This window comes from Pongo abelii, chromosome 2, assembly GCF_028885655.2.
Source record: "Pongo abelii isolate AG06213 chromosome 2, NHGRI_mPonAbe1-v2.0_pri, whole genome shotgun sequence".
Lineage (NCBI taxonomy): Eukaryota > Metazoa > Chordata > Mammalia > Primates > Hominidae > Pongo > Pongo abelii.
Genome location: NC_085928.1, coordinates 184,432,688 through 184,453,960, shown reverse-complemented (window position 1 = coordinate 184,453,960; position 21,273 = coordinate 184,432,688). Strand labels below are relative to the sequence as shown.

General features: G+C 34.3%; 1 protein-coding gene across 13 annotated transcripts in view; it reads right to left on the bottom strand.

The window, feature by feature from the left end:
• Positions 1 to 21,273, bottom strand: part of NAALADL2 (N-acetylated alpha-linked acidic dipeptidase like 2) — a 1,370,084-nt gene that overhangs the window by 1,332,517 nt on the left and 16,294 nt on the right. For 9 of the 13 annotated variants that reach the window (XM_063722339.1, XM_063722336.1, XM_063722335.1 and 6 more), the window contains exon 2: positions 19,005 to 19,144. The exons of 3 other annotated variants lie outside the window; for them this stretch is intronic. The gene's annotated coding sequence lies outside the window, so the exon portion shown is untranslated. The remainder of the gene's footprint in view (positions 1 to 19,004; positions 19,145 to 21,273) is intronic. One more of the 13 variants, XM_063722343.1, reaches the window with a different exon arrangement.

Here is a 21,273-nt window from a genome sequence, read left to right as displayed (position 1 = left end):
ATCTATATATATATCATGCATATAAATAGCAAATATTTTCTAGGTATTTGTGTAGTTGCACAATATGTAAGATAGCACTGTCTTCTAATTCCTAAATTCTCAGAAACATTGTCAGAGGCTGTCACTAGGTGAAAGTCTTGTTATCTAGAGGGTAAATTTAAATTACCATAAATCTTACAACTATATATTCCTGTAAACAAAAACATACCAGAAGATACAACCAAAATATGAGACAAATATTTCCTTCGAAATCAGTCATAATTTTCTAAAAACACAACCAGTCAGTATTTGTAAAATATATTGTGAAAAGTAATTTTAAATTTTGTATCATAATTGGATCACATGTAAAATGGAAAATGATAAGCCATACGTAAGTTACCTTAAAAAACCAACAACTGAATATTGGTATTTTTCTTTTTGATTAAATGTAGTGCCACTCAATTCCCTATTATACTCTTCCTTCATGGATACAACCAATGACTTTTCTCCATTAATCTATGAAACAACTTTTTGTTTTCACTCTTTGTACTACAGTTGTTAACAGTTCCCATAGAAATACTCATGGCTAACATTGAAAGAATAGTACTTGTATAGTTGCTTAGGACAATTATTCACCTATGTATGATATTTGTAAACCAAGAAGCTAACTCTGCTTAACTCACTGACTTCTCAGTTTTAATCCTTCCCCAGAGGAAATCTATGTGGGTAATTTTTGCCCTAGTGCACTTGCAGATTTATTCCTGATAATAAGAACTGAACAGCTAAGCTACAGCATGCAAATTCCTAATCCAGAAGCATGATTTTTAATGGTGTGTTATTATTTCAAAAACAAATTAAACAAGGGAGTTCTGTAGAAAGCCAATTAACCAATTTAGGCAGCAACTTAATGCAAATCACTGCCCCTTACTTTCACCCAACATGATGTTTTGTGATTCTAAGTTGTCAGTCTGTAAGTGTACACCTATAGCAAGTGGCTGTTTAAAGTGACTCAAAGTTCCTACACAAGCTCCACTGGGATGCATACGTTAAGTATGGGTTTTATTTTAATTTCCTACCTCTGCCATGTGGTTTTATTCCATCCAGTTTTATGCTTTCATACTATTAAAAACGGAATTGGATAAATGTGTGGAAAGAGCTCAGGGCTAGGAATCGTAAGAATGAGATCCTAACCCTAGCTCTATAGCAAATAAATGATATTTGGCCTAAACTCTAGTTATAGGACAAAATAGTCACAAGGAAAACTGTTTCATAAATTCGAGATTTTATGCACATTTCAAAACAAAGCTAATGTGTATAGATGATTTTTCTATTCATTTTTTTCCTTTAATTTTATTTTTTTTTTTTTGAGACAGAGTTTCGCACTTGTTGCCCAGGCTGGAGTGCAATGGTGCGATCTCGCCTGGCTTTTCTTTAATTTTCATAGATTTTAATCCTAATTACAAGTCATTAGGGGTCAATTTCAACAGGAAACATTTAGAGACCTACTCAAAAAATGTCTAGTCCCTGAGTCTTTCACACTTCCCTTAGATATTTAGACTTTTCTCCATAAGTCCTCAGAAATTCTCATTTAAAATACTTTGATTTGTTGCACAAAAGTTCAATTGGGTATAGTGCCTGAAATCACTTAAGCCAATGCATAACTACATATCCTCTGATAAGAAAGAAAAAATAAACGTAATGGATAAACATCGACACTGACGGGTAGGTAGGGACTTTATTAGAATTAATCCATTTCTGAGCATTTTTAACTATCATTTAAAAATTAACCTGAGCATTTCTATAACATGAAAGATGTATACTGTATTTCAAAGTTTATATAGCACACAAGTGTACTGTAAGAATTGTACCTATTTCTGAGTATTTATATATACTTAGGAAAAATTATTTTAAGTGCAAAAATGAATAAGCCATTTGAATAAGCATTGAAAAAATTAGGACACTATAAGGAAACACAAGAGGAGAGATCAAATTAACTAGAAAACTAAAGAAAAGGGAGGAAGGCTGAAAATGAAAAACACTACAGGACAAATAAATAACACTGTCAAACAAAAATAACAGCACAACACAGGAACATATCATAATTGATCTATAAAGTTCTTTGATAGTTTATTCCTCTCCCCTGCAAACACATTATTCTATCAATAACAATTCTGTCCTTTACGTCAAAACCAAAAAAAAAAAAAGACTATTGCTCTGTTTTTAGCCTTTAAATAACCATTAACAAATTAGAAGGACAGATATTTAGCAAAATCTGATTACACCTTAATAAATTTTCATGGGGTCTTTGACAAGTTATGATGTTATTCTCACAAATATTTAATTCTCTGATTATTTCATTCATTGGATATTACATTTGGAAACAACAACATTTAAAGTTGTGTTTAGAATGTAAAGTTTAAATAAAATGCATTAATATTTTAGTGTTAATTTTTAAGATCTAATACAGTGTATGTTTTCCCCTCATAAATCTAGAGATATCTAGTCTCTGAATGGCACTTATCCCTTGTATCTCTTAACTACAGTTTCCTCTGTTCATCTCCTTGACTGAATTCCTTAATGACAGAATTTCACTTTTTTTCTTAATATCCCCACAACTACCACAAGGCCCAATACATTCTAGGAACTCATTAAATGTGTTTTGGATGGACAGACAGTAGATATACTGGTGGACTAGACTCACCAAAGGAAGAGAAGAAGACAGAGGAAGAAGTCGTGTTCTATTCCTAAACTTGAATCCCTTGAGAAAAAGCTCTTTTATTATTCACAGTCATCATTTTAGCAGTTACTACTGTGTCAGATAGATATTAAATCTTCAAATAATATCTGCAGAATGAATGAGTGCTTGATTAATGGTGGAATTTCAGAGTATGTGATTCTTACACGTTACAGTTTGCAAGATTAATTAGAAATTTAGTGTTTTCATAAACTATTCTAACTTTAGTTCCTATAAATATATTTCTATGAAACTAAAAAAAAAATTCCACAATTATATAAAATTAAACTCATTATTTTTATGGTCATCCCTTATACAACTTAATCACTGAGTAATGTAATATCTTCTCTGAAATGTATTCTAAGTATGATGCAACATCAGTATCACCCATTTTGTTTTCTACAAATAGTTTTTTCTTTCACTTCTAATTATTTTATGTAAAGAATTATTTTTATTTAATCAAGTCAGTTCATCTTTTCCTTAATGACCAGTTCCCTTTCTTTTAGACTTTGAAATTCCTTTTCTTTCCAGATATTTGGTAATATCAAATTTTTTTTTCTAATTTACCAGTGGCTTGATTTTTTATTTTACTATTTCCAGTTGGGACTTATTTTTCTCTAAGCTGTTAGGTAAGAATCTAAATGATTTCCTTCTCCCTAAGAAAAATTCCAAACACCATTTATCAAAGATTATCTCCCTCCTCACAAATCTGAGTTGTCTCCTTGAAAATACCTTTATATTATTATATATAATCACGTCTTATCTATCCTAAGGGCAATGTCTATATCAGATTAAGAATGACTAACAAGAGAATTTGCCTGTTAACACTCTGTGTTGCACCAATATGATGGAATAAACTGCTAGGCACTTAATAATTTCTTTCTAATAACAAAATTCTCAATTGCTTTACCTGCTCTGAGATTTAAATATAATGCATATCCCACATGGTTAGCACAGTGTATAACACTGAGCTCAAAAAGCATTTACTAAAATGAACTAAATTATGGCAAGGCTGACAGAAAGCCCCATGAGAAGAAAGACGTTTTAAACACAAGAAGGTGGAAGGTTCTTCCAAGTAATGAGAAAAGTTAAGTGGTAACAGGAGAATTTTACAAGAAACACACAACTAAAAAGTATAGATTTCATAAACTCTCTTCTTACCAATTACTATGTAAATATTACTGATTTTCAAGTAACTCCCCTTACAGTTAAGGTTAGTTTACACTTTCAGTAATGACAAAAATCACACTGACGAAATATACTTTAATTCTCATTCTTCATTAACACATACTTAGTTCTTCATTGAAAAACTCTCATCTCTATTATGACATGAGAATGTTTCATTCATAAATGAAAATTGGTGACCCTAAATTTCAAACTCCGAAACATTATGACTACATTCAGTGTTTTCAAAGGAATCTTAATTTCAAGTTTGTTCATTAAAATTTGTGAATCGATGGCCTGAGGAAATTTTCAGTAGAAATATGTTAAATTCAGTAAGGCATTATTTAGAGAACATGTGTAATTTTCATTAAGCTGAATAGTGAAAAGATGAGATGCTATTTTATATTGGCCTCTCATGCTGTTTGGCTTTGTGAACCCACCCAAATCTTATCTTGAATTGTAATACCATAATCCCCACGTGTCATGGGAGGAACCCCGTAAGAGGTAACTGAATCAGAGTGAGTTCTCACACAATCTGATGGTTTCATAAGCATCTGGCATTTCCCCTGCTGGCAATCACTCTCTCTCCTGCTGCCCTGTGAAGAGGTGCCTTTCACCATGATTATAAGCTTCCTAAGGCCTCCCCAGCCACACAGAACTGTGAATCAGTTAAACCTCTTTTCTTTATAAATTAACTAGTCCTGGGTATTTCTTCATACCAGCGCAAGACTGGACTAATACAGCCTCAAAATATGAATTTATCAGGAAAACATTCTTCATTTCAAATAACATCTAATCAAATAGTGAAATCCATAACAAATGAACATATTTTATATTTTTTAGTCCAAAGTCAATATTGTTACCATCTCTCTCCTCTTCCTCTCCCTATGAAAAAAAAGACCTTCCAACTTTCATATTCTCAATAGCTAAGGCAATCTCTTGATTATGAATTTAATATATAAGACTCTTAAATATGTTTAGGCATATTATATTTTAATAAGAACAACTGGTTGACAAGTAAACAGTAATCATGAAAGGGAAAGGCAAGTCTTTCAAGTTTGAAACCAAATTCCATTAACATAGAAAAATAAGGAGCATTCACAGGAAGGAAGTTTTTAAGTTCAGGTGATTCCTATTACTAGCCAGAGGAGGATGAAAATATGATGGTGGCTCTTGACACTGAAAAGTGAGTAAGGAGATAAATGATCCTTTGTAAGGTTGATGTAGTTAAGCAAAAAGTGATATTTTCTTGGAGCAGATCATCTATGACTGTCACAGAGGTTTTCAAAACTTAATAATCTCAAACAGTAACCAGGTCTATTGATCCAGGTTGGCAGGAAGGGCAGGGAGGAGTCTGGGATAAAAAAGAGATAAATAACATTCACTGAGACAAGTATTATTAGCCCATCTTACAAATATGAAAATTTTGGTTTGAAGATTTCAAGGAACAGGAAAAATTACACTGCTAACTGGAAGATGTATCAGGGTTTAAACACAAATTTATCTTCTTCCAAACATTATTCCCTCTTTCCTATACCACATCAACAAATGCTTCTGTCAAAAGAAATCTACAAAGTCATATATAGAAAATTATAGAATATAACCTAGGTGATATTTTTGTATCTCCTACTCATTGAACATAATGATACTGCACAATAAACACAAATATGGCAAAGAAAAAGCTGGTTGTGACATGTGTCTACAAAGTGCAACATGTGGTTCTGAACAACACTTGGGATTCAGTCCACAGTGAGAGGCAACTTAGGCCTAGTGGTGTAGACTGAGAATATTACAGCCGGCAAGATACTAGCAAAGTAATTTAATACTCGAATTTGACTGTAAAATTAAAATTCCAGATGATGAAAAAAGTATGTATAACAATGACAACAAAAAAAACAATAAAATTACAGTAATAGTAATTATCAGGAAACAAATTTGAAAGCAATAATTTTGTCCTCACACTTGATGAAATAACATAGTAAAGCAAAGACACAAAGTGATCTTGATATTTTAAAACAAAGGGAAATGTTGTAAATGGAATTTTGTGATCCCTCCCTCTTTTGTTGACACTCACCAATTCCCCCTACACACTCTCACCAACACACATACACTCACACTCATATTGGTACTTTCTGAAGACAAGTACTGTTCCCAGGGCCATCTTTCTTCAAGCACTCATGGCAGTGCCATAAACTTAGCTGTTCAATAAATGCTTGCTGAATGAATAGAAACAAATGACAGAGAAAGTGGAACTACTCAATTCCTATTTAGTTCTATCAAGGAGAATGATCCTTAAACTGGAAAAGGTATAGTAAACATAGTTAAGAGCCAACTGAAGCCTAAGGTAGATGGAAAGAAAGTGTACATGTCTGTCTTACATGAATAATTATAACTCCTCAGTCCTAGACAAATTATAACCCAGAATTTTCTGATGAAGTACAGATATGATCACTGACTATGACAGAAGGATGACATGGAAAAATAAATCCTGCTTCTCAAAGAGTATAGAAAATAGACAATGGAGACAGTCATGTACTTTCCTAGACAATCTTTAGAACACATTCTTTTAAAAATTATTATTTAGATGATTTGTGAGATCATATAAAAGGAAGCACTGATACAGCTATCATCAGTTCATTAAAAAGTCATGCCATATTTTAATTTAATTTTTTATTAAAATTACTAACCTGTAACATTTGGACACCCAAAGTTATTGACAGGAATAGCCAACACTCATTGAACACAATTTTATGCCAAGAACTAAATATGTTTTATTTAATCCTCATAATAATGTTATGAGAAAAAATATTACTGGAATTTTAAATATGAGGATACTGGGGCATACAAAGTTAAAGCAACCTGCCCAAGTTCATGGAGCTAGTCAATTATGGGGCTAGGATTCAAACCCAGTACTCTCTATTTGCAGAGGCCTTATTTTTGTAACCACTATGCATACCAATTAATATGAAATCTCTAAAAAAAACTGATAGTCTCATGGAATTTTTGTAGAAAAAAATGGAAAACAATAGGCTGGATGACCTCTCAATCAGGTAGTTTCAAAACAGACTAAACAGTTGCCCAAGACTCTAATTTATTAGAAGATCTTTATCAACGTGGAGTAACTGTTTCTAGTACCATGCGTCAGGATTCTATATTTGGACTCAAACTGTTTATAACATTGTTATCAATGAACTGGATGAGGACATAGTAGGCTTATAACTACAAAGGCTCACAAACTGCATACATCTTGGAGTTATAATGTTTCTTTTAGAAGACAGAGTAATTTTAAAGGACCCAAAGGGATTTACGGAAAAACTTATATTTATAGGTTGAAATATAAAAAAAAAAAAAAGTAAGGTTTTAACCTTAAGTTACAATTATAAAAGTCAATTTGAAAACAGAAATGAAAAATAATAACCTATCATGTTTTAACCATCAAATTAATAGACACTGCAGATAGGAGCACTGCTGGAGGGCACTTGGGAACTTTCCCTGAAAAAATTTTAAAATATACTTGCCCTTTGACCTACCAATCCTACTTCTAGGAATTCTTCATAAGAAAAAAATAAAAATAACTAAGGATGTGTGAAAGCATTCCTCTGACTTATTTATAATAGCCCAAATTGAAAACAACCAAAATGTCCAACAGAAAGGAAGCATTAAAACAAATTACAGAATCAATAAATAATGGGGCATCTATACAGTAGAATACTTTTCATTTAAAATGCAGAGACCCTGAAATAAATTCAGAGATCCCTGAAATAAAGCTGCACACCTACAACCAACTGGTCTTCAATTAAGTTGACAAAAATAAACAACAGGGAAAGAATACCCTATTCAATAAATGGTGATGGGAAAACTGGCTGCAGAAGAATGAAACTGGACTCCTACCAGTTAAGATATACAAAAATTAACTGAAGAAGGATTAGAGACTTAAATGTAAGATCTCAAACTATAAAAGTCCCAGAAGGAGACCTAGGAAATACCATTCTAGACATTGATCTAGTCAAAGAATTTATGACTAAGACTTCAAAAGCAAATTCAACTAAAACAAAAATTGACAGCTTCTGCACAATAAAAGAAACTATCAATGGAGTAAACAGACAACCTACAGAATGGGAGAAAATATTTTCAAGCTATGCATGCGACAAAGGACAATTATCCAGAATCTCTAAGGAACACTAACAAATCAACAAGCAAAAAACAAATAACCCCATTAAAAAAGTAGGCAAAGAACGTGAAGAGGAACTTCTCAAAAGAAGATACAGAAATAGCCAACACACATATGAAAAAATGCTCCATATCACTAATCATCAAAGAGATGCAAATCAAACCCACAATGAGATACCATCTCACACCAGTCAGAATGGTTATTCTTAAAAAGTGAGAAAATAACAGATGCTGGCAAGGTTGTGGAGAAAAGGGAATTATATGCTGTTGGTGGAGATTCCTGTATGGATACATAGTAAAGTGTTAAGAACTTTTTGCTTTTAAAAAACTTAATTTTTCTGTGATGAGTAAATGAGAAATACAAGAATACTTTCAGTAAAAACCTTCAAAGTACTATAAAGATGGCAATTGTACAGACAATATAATGGCAGTTTGTGTAAAAAAATAGTGGTTCATGTGAAAAATATCTACATACTCTGATGAACCTCAAATTCAAAATGAGACAACAATGTGTCTTAGATACCAGATGAACTGATATGTCTTAGAATTAAAACACACACACACATACACAAACCTCCATTTAACACAAACCAGGTAAGAGCTTCACTATCCTTAAAATATTCAGCCGGGCACGGTGGCTCATGCCCAGCACTTTGGGGGGCCAAGGCAGGCGGATCACGACATCAAGAGATAGAGACCATCCTGGCTAACACGGTGAAACCCCGTCTCTACTAAAAAACAGAAAAAATTAACCGGGCTTGGTGGCAAGCGCCTGTAGTCCCAGCTACTCAGGAGGCTGAGGCAGGAGAATGGCGTGAACCCAGGAGGCGGAGCTTGCAGTGAGCTGAGATCGCGCCACTGAACTCTAGCCTGGGCGACAGAGCGAGACTCCATGTCAAAAAAAAAAAAAAATAGCCAGCCATGGTGGCACACGCCTGTATGTAGTCCCAGCTATTCCGGAGGCTGAGGCAGAAGAATCGCTTGAACCCGGGAGGCTGAGGTTGCAGTGAGCCGAGATCACACCACTGCACTCCAGCCTGGGCAACAGAGCGAGACTGTCTCCAAAAAAAAAAAAAAGACCCTGTCTGGAGACTGGTGCTTGCTTCTACATACCACATTTCTAATAAATGATGTCCAGAGGAGAAGCAATATGATCAAGCAGTATTATAAAGGAAATTATATCCTATGAAGGATAGTCAAAAGAACAAAGAACCTTTATCCTAATGTCTCTTTCTCAAGTAACTTACAGGCTTTTATTTAAATAATGGTCACAGAATATAGTTAGGCCGGGCACGGTGGCTCATGCCTATAATCCCAGCACTTTGGGAGGCCAAGGCGGGCGGATCACCTGAGATCAGGACTTCGAGACCAGCATGGCCAACATGGTGAAACCCCATCACTACTACAAGTACAAAATTTAGCCAGGCATGGTGGCGGGTGCCTGTAATCCCAGCTACTCGGAAGGCTAAGGCAGGAGAACAGCTTGAATCCGGGAGGCGGAGACTGCAGTGAGCCTAGATCGCGCCACTGCACTGGGTGACAAGCCTGGGTGACAAGAGTGAGACTCCGTCTCAAAAAAAAAAAAAGAATATAGTTATGATCCAATACATATAAGTCAGGGAAGAGGTAAATCTGGGTATATTTTAGCCTTATATGAAAATGAATTCTGACCAGGCGCAGTGGCTCACACCTGTAATCCCAGCACTTTGGGAGGCCGAGAGGGGCAGATCACCTGAAGTCCGGAGTTCGAGATCAGCCTGGCCAAAATGGTGAAACCCCGTCTCTACTAAAAGTAAAAAAAATTAGCCAGACATGGTGGCAGGTGCCTGTAGTCCCAGCTACTCGGGAGGCTGGGACACAAGAATTGCTTGAATCCAGGAGGCAGAGGTTCCAGTGAGCCAAGATCGTGCTACTGCACTCCAGACTGGGCAAGAGCGAGACTCTGTCTCAAAAAAAAATAAAAGAAAATGAATTCTAACACTACTTAGCAATGGAATACACTGGCTCAAGTAGGAACAGTGAACTCTCTTCACACTCACATTCCTCATAACAATCTGACCCCTTATTTCAAGGAAGCAATTTGAATTTTTAATACCTCTAGGCTAGTAATATCCAGTTACCAGATTGTGTCCTACCTTAGACAGATTTTCTTTGGGCTTTCTTTTTGGAACTAAATGAACAAAACCGCCTACCTGATAAGTTAATCAAGTCCCTATCAATAGCAGTGTTCAGACATGAGAAATATCCAATTTGTGGGGATACTGTAGAAAACAGCTTTTGCATAAGAGAGAATTGGACTAACTAAGCAATAATGTATTTTTCTAAAATAAACATCCCACAATTTTTGTCTTAACCTTTACCATATCAAAATATACATAACGTTAATAAGGATAACATTAAAATTCCTAAGAGGGAGTTTACAGCATTATTCCTAAAAAAATTTTTGTTCAGCCATATTTATTAATAATTCTGTTAGAGATATTTTATGTGATATAAACATGAATATATTTTATTCCCTTCTTTTTATACAGAGGGCATCTTATACATATTGTTTTGCAGTTTGCTTTTTTCACATAAGAATAAATCTTAGAGAGTTTTCAGTTCAGTATTTAAACAGTTTTATCATCATTTTATATAGCTATATAATATTCCATTTTATGGAAGTACGATTGTTTATTTAACCAATTCTTAGTCGTTATTCAGGTTCTTTTTTTTTTTTCTTTTAACTGAGACGGAGTCTTGCTCTGTCACCCAAGCTGGAGTGCAATGGCGCAACCTCAGCTCACTGCAACCTCTGCCTCCCGGGTTGAAGCAATTCTAGTTCAGCCTCCCGAGTAGCTGGGATTACAGGCGTCCACCACCACACCCGGCTAATTTTTGTATTTTTAGTAGAGACAGGGTTTCACCATGTTGGCCAGGCTGGTCTCGAACTCCTGATCTCATGATCCACCCGCCTTGGCCTCCCAAACTGTTGGGATTACAGGCGTGAGCCACCACACCTGGCCTCAGGTTGTTTCTAATCCTTGCTATTACAATGTTGCAAAAGTAATATTATAAATCCATCATCTCTCACATATAAAAATATCTGCTGAAATGAAAATGTTATGTTAAAGGGTGTATATATGAGAGTAATTTTCATGACTATTAATAAACTGCTTTCCAAAGAACTGATACTTTTTACTCCCATTAGCAATATATGAGTACTTGAAGTCTCTCAGTTTTTGGAAAATACAGAGTTCCACAGTGTTCAATCTGAAAAGACTCTCATTTCAAGACAGACTACGTAAACCATAAAAAAAAACCAAACTTCTAATGGGTCCTGCATTCATTAATCTAAGAGAGTGCAGACAGTGGACAATATTCTAAAAGTATCATCATGACTTCACCAAAAGGAATTATAACTTCACCAAAGTGCTGTTAAAAGGAAAAAATGAAGCAAGCTATAAGTGTAACATTTATATAAAGAACTATGTGTTTAAATATGGGTAAACAAATGTCTTGTCTCATGTATGAAACCCAATCTCTCTTTAATAAACCCCTCCAACCCAAAGTTTGTTAAGGTTGATAATGAAGAGAAAGTCCTCATATGGGGCAGGGGTCACCTGGGCCTTGAGCACAACTATCATTTCCTAAGATTCAATGTTCTCATTGGGGGTCCTAATTAGGGTTGTCACAGCAGGTGCATTCCAGGAAAACAGGAATACTACATCTTTCCCTTGATCCTTTAATTGTCTCCTAGTACGAATGAGACAGGACTATCAAACAACATGATACAATTTAAATGTGTCATAGCAACTACTAGTGGTCACCTGAAATCCATTTTCCCCTGCTTCACAGTAACAGAGTTTTAGCTGAATGAGTGGCCACTCTTAGAGAAATTGCATTTCTGGCTTCCCTTGCAGCCATATGTAGCCATGGGACAAAGTTCTAACCCATGGGGGTCCAATCTTTTGGCTTCCCTGGGACACACTGGAAGAAGAAGAATTGTCTTGGGCCACACATAAAATACACTAGCATCAAGGATAGCTGATGAGCCAAAAAAAAAAAAAAAAATCTCATAATGTTTTAAGAAACTTTATGAATTTGTCTTGGGCCACATTCAAAGCCATCCTGGGCTGCATGTGGGCCACAGGTTGGACAAGCTTGTTCTAACCAATGGAATGTGAAAATGTGTAACTACTGACTACGTGCTGAAACGGAAATTACTTCTGTTCTTTCCTCCCTTTCTTAAATTTGGATCATAGGAGAATGCAGAGCAGAAAGAACTTGAGACCTGGTAACCTTGTTTGAAGCTAACCACTTTGACAGTCTGGACTACTTTACCACCATTGTGTGAAGGAGAAATAAGTTTCTATTTCTACCTCATTTAAGCCAATGTAACTGTTGGGTCTCTTTGGCATGGCAATTTTGGTTCTGCAAACAGGAACAGACACACACAAACACACAGAAACACATTAAAGACTGGCTCATGGAGGTATTAAGAAAATGGAGGTATTAGAAACTTTTTTAGTAATACTAAAAAAAAAGTGTGTATATCTTTAGTTATGAGGGTGTAAGACCACAAGTAAAAAATAAAGATGAGCACAAATACATTAACAAAATATTTGAAAGCTGACTAAAGTAGAAGATTAATATATTTTCTATGCTCAGAAAATGGACATAACATTACAAAAGTACTAAAAGAAAAACTATGCTGTAGTTCAAACATCTTATTTTTTATCCAAATGGTTACTTATCACAGCAGAAAATCAGAATAATTCAAACCTAACAACTATTTGGAAACATTCAAATTCATTTAAACTTTCAGTGATTTATATAACAAATTTGGTATCTTAGCTTGAACTAAATAGTAACAGATAAGAATTTATAAGAAAAGATGTTGAAATTCATACAGTAAACATAAGTGAATATGAACTCTGTATTAGACAGATACCGGGATGGCCTTTGGGATACAAAGGTGAATAAAAACAGTCCCGGCTTGGGAGACAATCACTAGCAAATTTCATTAATTGTGCTGATATATACAGATAAAACTTTTCAGTTCAATTGTGTCAAAATTACCTTTTTTCAATACCAATTACTCAATTATTTTTAACACACACATGCAAATGCATACACACACAGAGAATCATACCTATATACTCAAAATCTCTTTAAGGATCCTTCAAAAAAAAGTTTTCATTGTGCATAAAAAGGAGTTTCAAAATTTAAAAAACATTAATATAATAAATATTCACATTACATATACTTTAAAATTACCAGTACATTTTAGTCATTAAAGCATTGTTCCTGAAGTAAGATACCAAAGTTTTTAGGCCTTTATATATAAACCATCTGCTTGACAAAGATGGTAAAATGTTTAAAAATAACAGCATGGCCACTAACTGCTTCCTTTCTATTCTGAATGAATTTATTCTACTTCTTAGAGGAAGGAAAATATGGTCTAACACTTGCACATTATATTTCAATTAACATTTTTACCTGAAGAGTGAATCCTAATAGGACATCTTAGAGTACTGTTATCTACCTGAAAATGATAAATATTTAATCTAATAAAACACAAACTACTATATGTACTGTATGTTAATCTAACATTCAATTAAAATATTGTCAAAAATCAAACATTTTATTAGTTTTAATTAACTTTAATGCATTCAAATCCTGGAGAAACTAGTTGTTATACTAGACAGCTAGTTTCTGCCAAATAAAAACATAATTATAACAACCTTATTCATTTTAATAACCTATTTAAAGCTTACAAACTACTCTACCACTGGACTATCCCACCACTGTTATGTGATGGAGAAATAAGTTTCTATTTTATTTAGGTAAATGTAAATAATTTAATGATAAGACCACTTTCCCATCCCCTCACCCCCCCAGAAGTTACTATTAACAAATTAGGTAAAATCGCACCAAAAAAAAAAAATGAATCCAACAACTAACTTTAAAAAATGATCATTTCAGAGTTAAACTTACAGTAAAGTTTTTGTGCTATAAAAACTACTACTGTTTATGCTTAAAAAATTAGATACAGATTGGAATAAGGTTAGAATACTGCAGTCTCATGTGTATTATTTTTTAAAACATAAAACACTTTTAAGGGGACTTAAACATTAGTTCGTGAAATCAGTTTCCAAACCAAAGAAAATAAGGCCTATATTTAAAAACAATAATAATAAAGGTTGAAATCAAGAAATACTATAGCTCAAAAATATGAGATGGTTTTCTGGAATTCCTTATTTTCCTCACCAATATGTTTATCAGCTTCCTAATTTATAAGTTTACCTTTAACTTCCAGTGATTCCGTGTATTTCTTACTTTACTTCATGTTCTTCAATCACTTCTTTTTAAACAGGCACTTGAGAGAGAAAGCAAATTTAAAAATCTGAATACAAAAGAAAAATAGAAAAAAGATCATCTTGGCCGGGCCCAGTGGCTCACACCTGTAATCCCAGCATTTTGGGAAGCCAAGGTGGGCGGATGACGAGGTCAGGAAATCAAGACCATCCTGGCTAACACGGTGAAACCCCGTCTCTACGAAAAATACAAAAAATTAGCCAGGCGTGGTGGCAGGCGCCTGTAGTCCCAGCTACTCGGGAGGCTGAGGCAGGAGAATGGCGTGAACTCAGGAGGCAGAGCTTGCCGGGAAGCAGAGCTTGCCGTGAGCCAAAATTGCGACACTGCACTCCAGCCTGGGTGACAGAGCAAGACTCCATCTCAAAAAAAAAAAAAGATAATCTTTAGAGTATAGCATTAAACATAGTATTTAGGATTCTCACAAAAAGAACTTGAGATATGCCTACAAATCAGGTATTCTTCACTCAACCTATGGCTTTCCTTCCTTGCAATTTGATAACTATTTCTTAAACAAATAATTTAAGAAAAATCATATTCATTTATCTAACGACCCTTCAACTTGATTCCCAGTCTTCTTGTGAAGCTTGACTATAAAGGTCCTTCTCCTGTAGATGTTATTTTTCATGATTCTTTTATCATTTTCTCTCACTGTTCCAACATTACTACTGTTTCCAACAAGTGGAAAGCTTTCTACATAGCAGGACAAAAGTATACTGAGCAGAGATAGTTAAGGACCATAAGCAGTCCTGCTGGTTCTTCCCCACAGGATATAATGTACTAATGCAGATTTTGCTTGATTCTCTGCAGGATCTCACAAAATCTGCAAATCTCCCCTGCAGATCCAGTAACAAAACTGTATTTTCTTAACTGTCTACTCTATACAATGGTTTGTTTTACATAGCATTCTTCTAAAGAAGGTGATTCACTGCACACTAGTTATCAGAGGCTATGCAATTACTTTTACTTTTAAACTCTGCATGTTCCCATGGCTAATTAAAGCCCAGAGATATACGGACTGCTCATAAATTACTTTATAATGATATGACAGAACTCTGACAATGAAGCAAAGAAGATTACTGAATTATCATTTTTATAAAAAGTCCACTAGCACCTTTATTTTATAATCAGTCTATCAATTAAAACACAAACGATTAAAACCATAATGTTGTAAGACCCTTCCCGATTCTAATTCTATTAACATGAATTGGCTTACTTTAGCTAGTCGCTGCATGCTAATACTTGTTTAAATGGTCCTTTCACCTTTTCCTACTTTCACTTCAAGAGAGTGCCATGAGAGCTATTATCTCAAATTCAAAGACGCATATCTTGACACCTCTCTACCAACACTGACTTAATTCTCTAAATTAATTCTTGTCCATTTTGAATCTGGATCTATCTTTATTTTTCAGAGTATCAGCCATTTTATAGAGGGATAACTATGATACTGAAGATTTTTCCACTTCGTCTTATGTCCCTAAAAATTTCTTTATAAAAATACATAGTATTTGCAACACATACATTATGTATTTTGAGAATTGCTCTACTATTAAATCAACTTTAAAATAATCATAGAGAGGTGAAACTCTAATTCTGATTTCAACAGAGTTGTGAAAACTAATGGTTATGCATTCTGATTTGATAAAAGAAGGTGGCTACATCATTATATACAATGAAGCTGTTTTTGTGTTGAGTTCTGAAGGATTTTGCAACAACCAAAGACAAATGTTCCAATAACCATACCTTTGTGGAAATATGGGATAACATTGAAAAAGAAATATTTAAGAAAAAATATTTAAAAACAAAAATCAGAATTCTCATATAAGCAAACTACTAATCTTCTCATTCTTTCTGTATTAAAATATATTAAATGAACAGAATATTTTCAAATAGAATATTAAAAATAAGAAATATTTTTTAAAAACCTGAGGAAGAATAAACCATATCTCATTATAAGACAAATTCCTAAAATAGTCTAAGTAGAATACAACCATAAGAACACACAATATCCATCTCAAATTGTTATTTTAATGAGATGTGAAATTCCTAGTATATAGATGACAGATAAGTTACTTGTGTTTAAAAGTGATTTTCACATACAGATATTTGAAGAACAATAAACTCACGCACATTCACATGCATACACACACACACACAGGGTGGGAGGGAAGAAAGAGAAAGAGTACTGTTGTCTCAGAAGTTCTTTAAAGTATATAAGGGCACTATAGTATAGAAATTCCAAAGCTATCAAAAGCATCATGTTAAGTGCAGACCTTGGTTAATGATCATATTTTATGGCTATTTTCAGAAATAACTGCAACATTAAATTTTATTTCACATTCAGTTGTAATATAAATTACTACAAAGTTTGTAAAAATGAATGTTGAGAAAAGGAAAGTTTTCAAAAGAAACACATGTAATTTTGAATAGCAATCTACTTCTATCTAAAGTAGTAGTATTTTTCCAGTATGAGTAAAAAAACCTTAAACCAAGGAAAAATCCACAAAGCATTCAAGGGGGCTAAAGGTGCAAGCATTTTGTTCTGCAGTCTTACCCACAATACTACCCATCTTTTCCTACAAACTGATAAACTTTATTGAAAAAATATGATTATTAAATCTAGATATGACCCATATAGCCAATAGAATGTTTATGAGAAACTGCTGTTATACTCTTGAGACTAATAAAACAAATAAATTATACATAAAATATCAATACTGAATTCCTGCAGTCATCAGTATTAACATTGGCATAAAACATTCATTTTGCATGCAACTCAGGTAAAATGCTTGATACTAGAAAAAAATTAAACTGTACACTGAATGAGTACTATTTCATTCCCTACATTCTATTTAGATCTTCACATATATTATCTCAAAGCATACTTATGGCTCTGAAGCTGCATAAGGACCTTCTGTTGAAGTTCATTGTAACTTGATGGAATGAACCATATATACTTTGCACAACTGCAGAGCATCCATTGCAAGTAAGCTGAAACTGCCATACTAGTAGTACAGAACAAGGGGTTTTTCAGATTACAAAGAATAGGGAGGGAAAAATTCCAGGAATTAGCCAGCATCTAATTGGGGGGATGGAAGGAGGAAAGAAAAATCTAATCTTAAGTAATGTCTTTTAAATAAGTTTACTCAATTGAAGAGGAAAGCCTCAACAAAACAAACTCACACTAATTTAAAATTTTAATATTTTTGCAAACAAATGTTCAACAACAGAGAAATAGGTAGGTTTATTATGGCCCAGCCAGATGATGTAGTATAAAGTCAATAAAAATTATGTTTATAAAGTTTAAAATAATACTTAAGCTGTTCTCTATATGTTGAAAAAGCAGAATATTACCATTTCTGTTATTGTTTCAAAACTGTAAGAAAAAAAGAAAAAAGAAGGAAAAAAATGCCAAGATTTAACATTGCTGCTATAGGTAGTAAATTATAGGTGTTTTGTTTTTCTATTTCTTTATATGCTTCTAAGCTTTCTGAATATTCTATAGTGACCATTATTGTGATTAGAAAAATGTTTATAAACATGTTTCTTCTTCAAAATAGAATATTTTTAAATAGTTGTACTTTTCTATCAAAAAATGACACAATAAACGTCTTAAATATGCAAGACCTATATCACTTGGTTCTTTCTATCTAAACTCCTTCAAATAGGAATAAATGCTAAATGCTTCAATTTTTCCCATACTGTTTTAATACATGAACAGACAAGCTAACCAAATATAAAACTCATATTTGAATTCTTTCCCTTTCTGATCCAAGAACAAAACACATTTAGGGTTTATATGATATGAAAAGAAAAAAATACTACTACTACTTTAGACAGAAGTAGATTGCTAAAAAATCTTAGTATGCTTTAGTCTACATGTTTAATTCCAGATGCCATGACTCTTAATGTACTCTATCATAATCCTCTTGCTGAGAATTATTTATTGGATGTATTGAGGAAGAGAAGACTGTTTTGGGTTTAGTTTGCTTTTTCATTTTGAATTAGCAGCATGTATTTATGTTCTCATAAAGTCATATCATCTATAAAGTAGGTTTCCTTTTAATCTCACCAATGTTTCCAGCATCCTATTAACATGTTAAGACAACTTTCCAAAAACTTAAATAACTTTTTCACATCACTTCATAATTATAGAGCATGTACAATATAACACCCAGGTGGTTTTAAAAACATGAACAAAAGGCAAGACTGGTGTCTGTCATTGGGAGTTCTAATACTACTTTGTAAAGCTTCAGCTGAATCCCATTTCAAAGACTGCAACCAAGTGAAGAAACTATCTTTGAAGCTTACAGTGGTATACTACATTTAAGGATCCTGAAGTGCTTTAAAAATCAGCATTTGTATCCCCATTTTGAGGGTGAAGAACTCAGCAATTCTACAACTGAGCTAAAATTTCTAAATAAATCCAGTGCAGACTCCCAGAATTCCAAATAAGCATTCCTCCAAGTCAGTGTCCAGTGCATGTTCACATTCAAACCTCACTGACACTGAGAAAGCCAACTAAATAAACAGCCTTCATTTCATTTCCCTACTTTCCCACTATCCTCAAACCAGACATCTCCTCCATTGTAATACATACTAGTCTCGGCTTCTCATCCCAGGCAGCTAGTCCCTCATATCACTCAGTCTTCTAGTAACAGGCTTCACCTGGGCCTTTTCTCTTTAAACAGCACTGCGGATACTGGATGAGCATTTCCTACACCATCAGATTTCATAGACCTGTAAAGTTAAAAAGAAAGCAAAACAAACAAAGAAAATGAAAAGATATAAAAGGACTACCAACTTTTTATTCTGTCAATAATGTTCTTAATACATAAAAGAGTAGAATAGATATAATCAGAATAAAAGATAATGAAAAAGCTCACTGCATAATCTTTATTTTCCCATTTTGTCAAAGACCAGTGAAAATTTCCTAAAGAACTTGGGGATCACACTTCTGGATCATCCCTTTTCTCCAACTCACCTCCCCCTACTCTCTCGCCCAAACTCCGCCCTAGAAGAAGGCTAGTTTGCTACTCTGATCATGTTAGTAATCCCAGGAAACATAAATAGAGGCTTGAAGAAAAAACATGAACTAAATTAGGAAGCAATCCTGAAGGACAGGAGATGAGGCTATAGTCTAATAAAAGGCTAATTGCAATCAGCCTTATTCATTGGGCTGTTAGGTTTGGCTTCATCCATAAGGCAGTGAAACAGCCACGACAGATTACATTAAACAAAACTGTAATAGTATTAGATGAGCAGATATCAGAAAACTGTTGATAGATGGTAACTTCTAAAATCTCCCAAGTCTTTCACTCACAAGAAAATTCCGTGAGTAACCTGGACAAAGACTTCACAATCCTACATTATTGATTCCCTTGACCTACCTTGGAGCTTGGCAAAGAACAGAGACTTAAAATGGTTTCATCATAGCCCATAACTGATCTTACAAGGTTCCCTTTCAGAAAACTGTGGAGAATGAGAAAATGATGAAAAGGGAGAGGGAAAGAAAAGGAAAATAACATTTATTAAGTATTGGATACCAAGCAATACAACAGGTGCTTTACATACATAATGTAACTTCAAAATAAGTTTGTGAAATAGGAAAAATCATTCCCATTTTAGAGAGAGGAAAATACAGGTGAGCCAAGTTGTCAGGAATCACAGAGAAATACAACACTGAGGTAGAAAACTGCCATTTAAACACAGACTTGACTACCTCCAGAGACACTCATGTAATGTAGGATAATGCAGTTTCCCACATGCTACCTTTCTCTTACAATAACCCTTATATAGTGAACTACTATTAATAATACTTTATAAATTAAAAAATTTTTATTTTTTAATTTTTAAGTTCAAGGGTATATGTGCAGGTTTGTTATACAGGTAAACTTGTATCAAGGGGGTTTGTTGTACAGATTATTTATCCACCCAGGTATTAAGCTTGGTACCCATTAGTTATTTTTTCTGATCCTCTCCCTCTTCCCACCCTCTACCCTCCAGTCCCACGTGTCTGTCATTCACCTCTATGTGTCCACGTGTTCTCATTATTTAGCTCCCACTTATAAGTGAGAACGTGTGGTACTTGGTTTTCTGTTCCTCTATTAGTTTGCTAAAGATAAAGGCCTCTATGTTCCTGCAAAAGACATGACCTCTTTTTTTGTTTGTTTTTTTGAGATGGAGTCTCACCCTGTCACCCAGGCTGAAGTGCAATGGCACGATCTCAGCTCACTACAACCTCCACCTCCCAGATTCAAGCAAATCTCCTGAGTAGCTGAGATTACAGGTGCATGCCACCACACCCAGTAAATTTTTTGTATCTCTAGCAGAGATGGAGTTTCACCACGTTGGCCAGGCTGGTCTCAAACTCCTGACCTCATGATCTGCCCGTCTCAGCTTCCCAAAGTGCTAGGACTACAGGCATGAGCCACCGCGCCTGGACGATCTCTTTTTATGGCTGTATAGCTGCATTGTATTCCATGGTGAGTATTTACCACATTTTCTTTATCCAGTCCACCACTAATGGGCATTTAGGTCAATTCCATGTCTTTGCTATTGTAAACAGTGCTGCAATGGACACACGCATGTGTCTTTATTATAGAATGATGTACATTACTTTGGGTACATAAACAGTACTGGGATTGCTGGATAGAATGGTACTTCTGTTTTTAAGCCTTTGAGGAATCACCACACTGTTTTCTACAATGGTTGAACTAATTTACACTCCCAACAACAGTGTCTAAGTGTTCCTTTTCCTCCACAACTTCACCAGCACCTGTTTTTTTTTTACTTTTTAATAATAGCCATTTTGACTTGTAGGAGATGGTATCTCATTGTAGTTTTCATTTGCATTTCTCTAATCATCA